The sequence below is a fragment of the Amblyomma maculatum genome, chromosome 2 (assembly GCF_055883805.1).
Source record: "Amblyomma maculatum isolate TAMU_Amacu chromosome 2, ASM5588380v1, whole genome shotgun sequence".
Taxonomy (NCBI): Eukaryota; Metazoa; Arthropoda; class Arachnida; order Ixodida; family Ixodidae; genus Amblyomma; species Amblyomma maculatum.
In genome coordinates this window covers 103,999,285-104,009,737 of record NC_139345.1, presented here as the reverse complement: position 1 = coordinate 104,009,737, position 10,453 = coordinate 103,999,285, and positions in this window count along the sequence as shown.

The window sequence follows — 10,453 nt, the reverse complement described above, 5'->3', positions numbered from 1 at the left end:
TACTGGTAGGTTTGTAATTTAATCAATGCTCAGAAATGTTTGACCAATAAAGAAAATGTGCAGTTCTTCAATTCAGCTAAAAAAAAAACATGTGCCACCCAGTATTCAGTTACTCAATGTTTCGTTATGCAAATGTCAGTCTTTGACTTGACGGTCTTGATTTATTTTTAATTTGTTGAGAGGAAGAGAAAGGCGCTGTATCTGTCACACTTGCTCTGTGGACACCTGAACCGCGCCGTAAGGGAAGGGAGGAATGTAAGAGTGGAAGTGGAAAAGAGAAAGGCGAGTCGTAGTGGAGGACTACGGAGTAATTTCGACAACCGAGGGTCTTTAACGTTTCGACGGAGGCGGTGGCGGTGGTGAAAACGTTTATTGCATATTTGGAGGTTTGACGCGGAGCCTTAAGGGTTTCGGCCTTACAATACTGGGTGGAGACCCTAGTCATGGACCCTATTGGCGGTTGCCGCCGCCCGCGCATGCCGCGTTACTGTAGGTCGCAGCAGCCGAGCAGGGTCGCCTCCCAGTCCTCCCGGGAAGGGTTAGGGATGGGGGAAAGGGATGGGCTTTGTTGGCAGGCCCATATCATGTGGTAGGTGTCAGCCACCTCCTCACAGTACTGGCACTGGCCAGTGAATTGGGAGTCAAAATGTTTGAGTACTGCCGGGCACAGCATCGGGTTAGTGAAGAGGCGCAGGAGCAGCCTCTCGTTCGCTTTTCCTAACCCTTTGCAGGGGTTAGGGTATTTGCGATGCGAGTTTTGTTAAAAATTACAATATCTTTGAATGTGTAGGCCGGATTGGAATCGATGTCTTTAGCGGATTCGAGTCCCGAGGAAACTGCCCGGAGAAAAAGCGCGCGGGCGGCTGCGTCAGCTGCCTCGTTCCCTTCAAGACCCTGGGAGCCCAGACGAGATATCGGCACGCGGGGTCCGTGTCCCAACAGCATTTTTGAAATATTCCATAGGCTAAGGAGGTGGTCCACCCTTGGGCGACGTTCCGGCAAGCCCCTCTTGAGTCGGTGATGATATATTTAGAAGTGTGGTCAGAGGCGGCGAGTGCAATGGCTACCTCTTCAGCATGTGTTATAGATTTGGCCTTGAATGTAAGGCCATTGACTGCTCCCGTTGTGAACGACTGCGGCCGTATACCAGCCCCCCGGATGGGGGCCCGAGGCATCCACGTAGAACACACCTGATTTGTTGCCATAACGGCGGGCCAAGGCTTCCGCCCGCGCCAGGCGCCGCCCATTATGGTCTTCTCGTGACATGTTGGCAGGGAGAGGCCGCACTCTGAGGGCGCGTCTCCAGAGTTCTGGGTTTCGGAGCCTCTCCTCGGTGAACTGTTTATGTTGAATGTTCAGCCGGGCAAGAAGGCGGCGACCCGACACTGTCTGTGTGAGACAGGTATATTGGTTCATCAAATATGCTTCCCGAAGCTCCCTGAAAATGTTCACCACCCCTAGGGCTATGAGCCGACTGTTAGAGGTGGAGATTGGGAGGTCGAGGGCACGTTTCATGATTTTTCTGAGGATCACCTCGAGGGTATCCTCCTCGTGATTCCGCAAGTGGAGGTAAGGAGTCGAATACAGGATTCGACTGGTTACGAAAGCGTTTGCCAGCCGCAAGGCATCCTTACTTCGCAACCCCCCGCGTTTGTTAGACACCCGGCGGACCATACGGCCCACCTGGTCCCCCCCTGGCGGAGCTTGGCTAGTGTTGTGTCAGGGCGTCTTTGTGATGGATGAAGAGACCGAGTACTCTGATCTCTTTTGATTCATGAATTGAACCGCTCGCAAGCGAGAGCGAGATTTGTGTACTGCATCTCAGAGAGGGGCGGAGATGCACAAACTGTGATTTCTTGGGGGAGCATTGAAGACCACAGCGCCGGGCATAGCGGTCCACTATGCTCGCCGCTGTTTGCAGGCAGGTTTCAATCTTGCCCACACTGCCCTGAGTTGCCTATAGGGTGATGTCGTCGGCGTAGAGCGCGTGCTGCACTCCTTCGACCTCAGCCAGCTGGACCGGCAGATGCATCATGGCAATGTTAAAAAGCAGCGGGGAGAGAACTGCGCCCTGAGGTGTGCCCCGCGTGCCGAGCATGAATGGTCCGTGCTCCTTGTCTTGTATTTTGATGTAGGAGTGTCGGTTTGTAAGGAATTGTCTTATATAATTGAACGTATTGCTGCCACAATGTGTTTCACTTAGATGAGTCAGTATGACTTCGTGTGTGACGTTATCGAAAGCGCCTTTTAAGTCTAAGGCGAGTACAATCCGGTCATTGTGAAGGCGTTCGAATGGGTTGAGAATATCTCTGTTAAGTTGGAGAAAGACATCCTGTGCGGATCTCTGTGGGCGAAATCCGAACATGGTGTCCGCGAAAGTGTCCCTGGTGAGAGAGATGGGGCGGAGGTTATCCGTGTCTATTGGTTTGCCAGCTTTCGGGATGAAAGTCACAAGTGCCGTTTTCCAATCGATGGGTAAGGGGGTTTCCCCTGTCCAGATTGCGTTAATGTATTCGAGTAGGCACTGGTACGTCGAGCCAGGCAGGTTCGCCAAAAGCTTGACGGTGACCTTGTCCCGACCATTCGCGGTGCCTCTCTTCATTTTGACTAGACTGGCCCGAAAATCGTGAAGCTGGAAAGGTTTGTCCAGCTCCGAGTTCTCCTTGCCTGCGTAGGAGTAGACCGATCCTCTGGGGTCTTGAGCTATGCACAAGTAGCGGTCCCGGAGCGATTGTGCCAGCTGCATAGTGTTGCCTTTAAAGGAGTGGATTGCTCGGTGTAAATGTTTTTGGGTTTCGGTGCGGATCTGCGTAGGATTGATGAGAGCTCGGAAGAGCCTCCATGTATTACGGCTAGACATTTGTCGGGCCGCTGTATTGCAACGATCCACCCAGTTCGAGTCAGCGAGCTGGGCCGCGTACTCGGCGGCTCGGTGGGTGATATCGGCAATACGTTTTAAAGTTTGCGGTTGTGTTTTTGGCGACGCCACCAGCGTGTAAGGCTGCGGCGAGCTTCCCAGAGGTGAATGAGGTGATTATCCACGTCCGTTATTGCCTCTGTGAGCTGGATCTGCGTTTCATGTGTGCGAAGGTGTGCGAAGGTGGGACATCAGTGACCGGGACCTGTTGGTGTATCCTTGCTCTGCTATGGCAGTGTTGGTAGTGGCGGGAAAATTTTGTCGGAAGGTAGTCCAATTAGGGATGTGGGCTTGTGTGGTAGGACGCTTGAGGGGGCGTGTGTAGATCGTGGTATTAAGAAGGAAACGAAGTGTCATCCGTGCTCTGTGCGATGTGAGCGGTCTTGATTTGCAATAACGAGTACTAGTAAACATTAAAGAAGTATTTAACTGTTATAATTACAAGTCATTTTAAACCTTGCTTCATAATGTTTCAGTAAATATACGTTTTTAGGTAGTGCTGCTAGGCGCGATATTTAGTTTTGGAAGGGCTCCAGCGCTCTTCCATTTATCCCACGAGAAACAGAAGTCCAGGCTCATAAATACTGAGCCACCGCCGCTGCCAAGGTTTGTGCTTCCCCCCCCCCCCCCCCCAAACCTCGCTCTTTCACTCCTTAAAGTTTTCGAATTATGATAAAGAATCGAGCTGGAGCTCTGGTATCTAGTATGCTCTGTAGGCTGGCAAGTGTTACTGCTATGCAAAGGTAATGTGTAGTTGACGTAATTGAATGTTAGGTTTCTTAAAAACTGAAATAACGCTCAGAAGGTCGGTACTAGAGCGAATAAAGTAAGAAAAAAAGGAACAAGTCCCAAAATTGCACGCATTGCTGATACTGCAGTGTATTACTCAAGCACCGGATCACACATAGCAAATTTTGCCGTGGAAGAATAGAGCGCACTGTCGAGGATACGCAAGTATAATAAAACGTCGCTAGCAATAGCTGTCCCACTGTTGCAGCTATACACCTTCAGCCCAGTAGCAGGGGCCTACTTGACAAGGGCTACTTTCGTATCAGACGCCCTAGCATGCTCTGCGGTAAGTTTCCGAGGTTTCCGCAAATTTGAGTGTGCTGCCACGCTTCAGTGCGTTATCTATACGGCGAGCTCGTTTCCTGGAAAACGGTCGCCGTTGCAGACGCCATTTCGAGAGCCCGTGATAGGCCGTGTCCCTGTCGCTGGTGAGGACACACTTGAATATTGTTGTTTTTTCACACACTTTCTTTTTCTGTAAACGTGAGAAGAACGAGGAAGAATTAAAATATGAACTAAAAAAAAGCCTTCACATTTCCAGTCATCGTGTTTTAATTGAGTTTGCAGCAAATTATAAACGTTGACAGCAATACATTTTTTTTTTTTACATTTTCAGAAAACGTCTTGTAGTCGATTGGAGCGTCTAGCGGCTTCTAAGGTGTCATTGAGCACAGCACAAGTACTTTTTTTTTCCTAATACAACAGCTAGTTTATACAGCGTTGTACGCTCCGATAACATTTAAGCTGGAAAATTCTACATTTTCAACACTCAATGCCAGGCGTACGAGTGCTTGCATCAGTCACACACTGCGCTCGTCATGTGTCTTATTGAAAAAAAAAATTGACACATTGCGATGGCTAACTTTTGCTTACTAGCTGATTTATTACATCGTGTCAGTTCTAGTTCAATATTAATCACAGAAACAAGTGTTACTGAATCCTCTGGGTGCGCGAATATTCCATTAGTTCGAATAGCGGATCGAATATCCCATTCAATTGTTCGAATTAAGAAATGCATATCCACAATTATTCGAAATGAATTGAACATATTTTGAACTATTTGAATTCGTTTCGAGTAAAAGGCTCGAGGTTCAAATATGAGCCGTCCATAGCACATTTATTCGAGAACTGTTCGAAGGAAAGGTCCCACACAGGCGCCGGGAGCCATCCTGAAGTGATCAGTATACGTGGGAAGAACGGTTCAGTGCCGCTACGTGGCCCATTCGTGTGGAGGCATTGATAATGACCTGGATAATGCGGCATGCCTAAGGCAAGTTCATCCAACCCCGCCTTGATGCAAAGTCTCCGGAGCCATGGCATAAATGCAGAAATTTTTTTCATTCATGAATGGCGGGGAGAGTATTTGTGGACTTGATATGTTGAAAGAGCGCATCCGCACAAACTGCCAATAAAGAAAAGGCATTGCCACAATTGTTTTTCGAACGAGCGCCAGAACGCATTCTGGCTCGAGAGCACTACGCTATCGCCGCAGTCGATCGCGCCTTGTGTAAAACTGCAACACACTCTTGCAGTGTGCATTCAAACATGGTCACTTTTATCAAGTTCCCACTGCAACATTACAACATACTGTTGCGCTGTGCAGTGACCGTCGTCTTCTTAAACTGCCATGTGGGACTCTCATTTAACTAGGTAATTGTGCCATACACATAGGCCATTTGGCCGAGTGCTGCCGAGGTTCGCTAGCGTAGTGTCGAGAGAATCCACCAAGCGGCGTGGCAGAACTGACAATTATGTTGCATTACTGCACATAAGCGAACTTAAGTGCACCCTTAGAATTTTTTCCTTCTCCTTCACACTTGTAGCCATCCCCTGTCGTATAGCATGAGGTGTGACTCTGGGTTATTAATTTCTTTATGATTATAATAACGTAATCTTTGCATGCGTACAGCTTGATGCTTATATTGTTAACATACTGAATTCGTGTTGCAACCCTTTTGTGGAGGTTAGTGTCGCACTATTGCTTGTGCCCTACCAACATACGCAGAACCACCGAATGTTAGAAAAATATTTGAGTTCTGCCTGACTAGGGACGGCATTCGATTCGCATTCAATTCGGCAGCGTCGATACACTATTTGAATTCGATTCGGTCTGAAAAAGCACTATTTGCACAATCATAATAAATTCGCCAAATTCAGGTACAAACCAAGTAGGAACACTGCTTTTCTTAGGCTGTTTGCCCCTCTTCTTTTGCCGTGGTAGACACCGAAAGCTTCTAATCGAAAAAACAAAGCTTCTGACGACGAAGAAAAACCTTGCGTATAGTCTTAATTACCTATTTGAGGCATCCGAAGGTTTCGGTTTTGCATTTTACCATGGTTACAACTGCCACTGCATGCTTCATCTAATCGCAGGGCCCCTTCAATGAGTCGTCGCGGTTGTTCCGTCTGTGTAGCATTCAGATTGCTAAACGAAAGTTCTCAATCGGATGTGTTTCCAGCCACAAAGAAGTGCAAGGACTTCTACCGAAATTCCAGTGCACGTTAGTTAAGGAGCCTCACGTTAGTCAGTACTGACCGTCTACTACATGACAAGCTTCATAACATACTAACTTGTACATCAGCGCGAAAAAAGTACGATAGGGGCAACGATAGAGACATAGTGAAAAGATCTCTAACTTGCAACCGTTTATTCTGCTTAGGATGTCACGCGTAACTAGAAAACGGAGCGCCAGCACCATTGAGATAGATTAGGGCAGAGGCCCTCATTAGGGTAAGGGGAAACAATCGGCTCAAATTACACGTGGAGCACAATAGTAACAGGGTCGTAATTATACTAACCGTCTAAGGACCTCAGCTTTTTCTTGGTCAGGGAATGTGTTGGCATGCTTAAGCATGATTTTACTGCACGAGCAATTTTATCGCCTCGATTATCTCCCTAACACAGTTATCTCGTGTAAAGCCACAATCTTACCCTTTTTTAACCGAGGCACGCATGCCTTACCACGACGGTGTGTAGGCTGCTTTCCGTATGTACGCCAGTGCAGGCGAAGATGGCTCTTTTTTCCGTATTTTGCATTCTTGTTGCTTTTTGTTAAGTCTGGTGTTTATGAATCGGCCTACCTGTCCAATATATTCGCGTACGCAGGACAATGGTACTCGATATGCGATAGTTTTATCACAACTGACAAAACAATTCTGGTGACGAATCATGCACTGACCAAGAAAGAGCTGAGGTTCTTAGAAAGTTAAGGATTAGGACCCTATTGTTATCGTGCATCTGTGAATTTGTGCTGATTGCTTCACCTTTCCCTACTCTTTCCTTTTCCTGCTGGCGCCCCGTTTTGTACTCAAGCGTGGAATATAAAATAAAATAAGTAGTTAGACCTCAACGCTCTTTTCACTCTCTCATTGTCCCTTCCGTGTTCTATTCACTCTGGTACACAAGGTACTAGAACTAACTAGCCAAACAAGTAGCTCCTTCATAGCATCGAGTGTTTCTTTTTTCTTTTTTATCTAATTCCAGAGTCCCCTTGAGCAGAACGTTCCCATTCTTGCCCTGTACTACGAGCTTGGTTGGTGTTGTATAAGTCCAAAAGCGGCTCAGGCCACGAGCGACGCCGTAGTGGAGGACTCCGGATATTTCGATCGCCCGGGGTTCTTGAACGTGCACTGACATCGCTCAGCACACGGGCGCCTTACTTTTCGCCTCCATCGAAAAGCGGCCGCCGCAGCAAGGATTCGATGCCACATCGTTGGGTACAACATTCGAGTGCGCTAACCACTGCACTACCTCCGCGGGGCCTGTTCTAGGAGCCGACCAACGTCTTAGCAGTAGGACGGTGCGCAATGCCGGAGTAAGAAGGAAAGCGAGCCAGTCGCACAGCTGAGAGCGGCAATTTTTCCCGGTAATACATTGTGTTAGGACTTTCTAGAGACATATCGATATGTTGCACGCCATATCGTAGGCGCCGCAGTAATACAATAAATAAGCACATATACATTTTGCTACGGTGATATCATCTGGACAGCGAAGCATTTTGAAAAACATTATGGCAACGAATCTCGCTATTATTGCCTCAGCTACTATACGTAAGCACGCCGAAAAATAAAAATAAAATAAATAAAAAACACAAAAGGTGATTACGCGAGGCTTTATTAGTTTCGTTTTGTCCGTCGTTATGGCTTTATCAATTGCATTTTATCCATCGTTACGGGCTTCTCGCGGGTTCAGACACACTTTCTTTTGCGGCCTAACTCGGCACCGTTCTTAGGGGGAAACACATGCAAACCTGTGAAGCGTTTTCAAGCGGAAAGAGCAGTATTTTATCGATCAGCGTTGTGAAATGCATGCCTTAACTAGTGCCAGGAAGTTTGTCTCCATATTCAAGTGAGTGGTTGGAGTAGATTTTCTCGATTCGTTTCCGGATCTGTTTCTTTTGGATTATCAGCGATGCGTAGAAGCTGCAGCTGGGTTTGCCTGACAAGTCGCACCCGGAAGTCTTGACGCGCGCAGAACAACCGTCAATAACTTACCTCAAACAAACGAACGAAAAGAAAAGAAGACCCTGGAGGTCGCCTGCCAGACATATGAGACAAGGTCCTGGCAGAGCGTCAAGTGCAGAACGGTTGTCCACTGATCAGATGTAGATAATACTTTGTGATGACGCAGCCACGATATGGATCTTCTCTAGGACACCCATGACATCGCAAACATCATAACATTGAGTCAGGATAGCTTCACACAACAATGTGCTGGCGACGTGAACGCCAATGGAGGGCGTTCAGAGCGTCAGTGATGCCTCGTTGTACATCGTTTTGAATAGTATAATGGTTAACTCTGCTAAACAAGTTCGTATTTACGGTCAATTAGATCACATTATTTATAGTTCATGGCTGACTTTTTATTCTCTGCTTCTATAAACAAAAATAATTCACTCCTCTTCATTAGTAATTAGTTAACTGGATGTCGAAACAAGATGAACGCAACAGAAACACCGTAAACGCTGAGAAACCGCAGCAGCTAACCCCGTCAGCAAAAGCCATTGTAGAAAGCTTAAGAAAGGAAATAAGGGATTCTTTACTGCTCTCAAACAAAAGTGAATATTTTTTTTAAACTACAAACTTTTCTAAAGACTGCACAACTTTACTATGCATCCGCAAGGATTCTTTTAGGTCATTGCAGTAATTACGCCCCCTTTCAAACCTCTTCCACCCTGGCGGATTCCCCTAACCACATTGGATTTACTCAAGGAGTTATGAGACTGATGGCGCTATCAATTTATGCTCCGGTTGTGCCAGAAAACTCCCAATAGTGTGCTCTAAGATAAAGAATTTGCCTTCTTCAAAAGATAAGGGTACTCAGTCTTATCTCATGTACGATAACCGACACGAAAACACGCGTTATTCAACAACGCAGTCGCTATCTTAGCTTTCATATTAATTTTCTTTTTACTCTTTCATTGCGCCCAGCGCACTCATGAGTTTAACATCGCTGTAACGATATCACGCACCCACTAGCCGCAGAAGCTTCGACAAGACCGCTGATTGCGTCACTTTCACGCAGCGAGCACATGCCTCTAGATAAAGGTCTGTTGTCTGTGGCGCTTGGTAATTATTTCATGCTGATTGTATATTGCGTCAAAAACCTGATCAGAATTGAGAGCACTCAGCTAGAGCTTGCCCATGTAAAAAAAAAAAAGAAAGAAAAGAGGACTGGTTTGGTTTGATCTGTAGGGTTTAACGTCGCAAAGCAATTCAGACTACCGTTGAGGAGGGCTACGGAAATCTCTACTACCTGGGGTTCTTTGACGTGCACTGATATCGCACGTTAAAAGAGTGGTGCACCGACGAAAATATAAAATACAGCTGTCAAAGCCCGTGATGTTATGTTTGTTTGGCCTTCAACCCTCCAGCTGCAGCCAACAGGTTCACTAACGTGTCCAACTGAGTTCAACTGAGGGAAACGAGCGAATGGCTGGCTTTTGGGCAACCATATCTACACCTTAAATACCTCCCTATCTCTCTTCGTGGTGAGCAATGAGTGATTGACTCGATCTTATTGATTGACGATGTGACACTCGACCTTCTTCAAAGCAACAAAAAAAACATTAAAAACCCTTATCTGCGTATTGGAATTTATCAGTCCAATCTTTCGCCCTCGTCGTAGGGCGCTGCATGGGAATAAATGGGATCCTCGACGTGCTTCATATGCGTGTATGCATCGCTGCTTGGGGGAGATTTTCTTTACTGAGGTTGGCCGACATGCCTGCTTTACTGCCCCTCCAAGGCCGAAACGACTGGAGCGTCCTCCTTTCATGCCTGCCTGCAGGAACAAACACGTGCCAGAAGCTGCCGGATTTTTACAGTGCGGGCTACGAACGTTGTGGAGTTCTCTATCTCTTTCACAATAGAGCAAATACCGATTATAGAAGGAAACCAAAAAAATATCCTTTGAGAAAGCAGCGTAAGGAGTCGGTAGGGGTACTAAAAGCACCGTTAACGCTATCCTCGGGTCATCAGCGATAATTATTGCGTGTTTCGCACCTGTTTACACCCGAACACGCACCGCCACAAATCCGCAGCGGGCCATATTGGTTGCCGCAAGAACCGAAGTCAATGGACCGAGACACGCACTGAGCGATAGGGTCTCTTCAGAGATGCCCTTGGAGTGGCGAGCGATTTGAATCGCTGCCGCTAGATCTGCGTGTGCATCGCTGCATATCTGCCGTTACACGTATGCTGTCTGTGCCTGCAGGGATCGGCAACCGTGAAAGATTGGTTCGATTC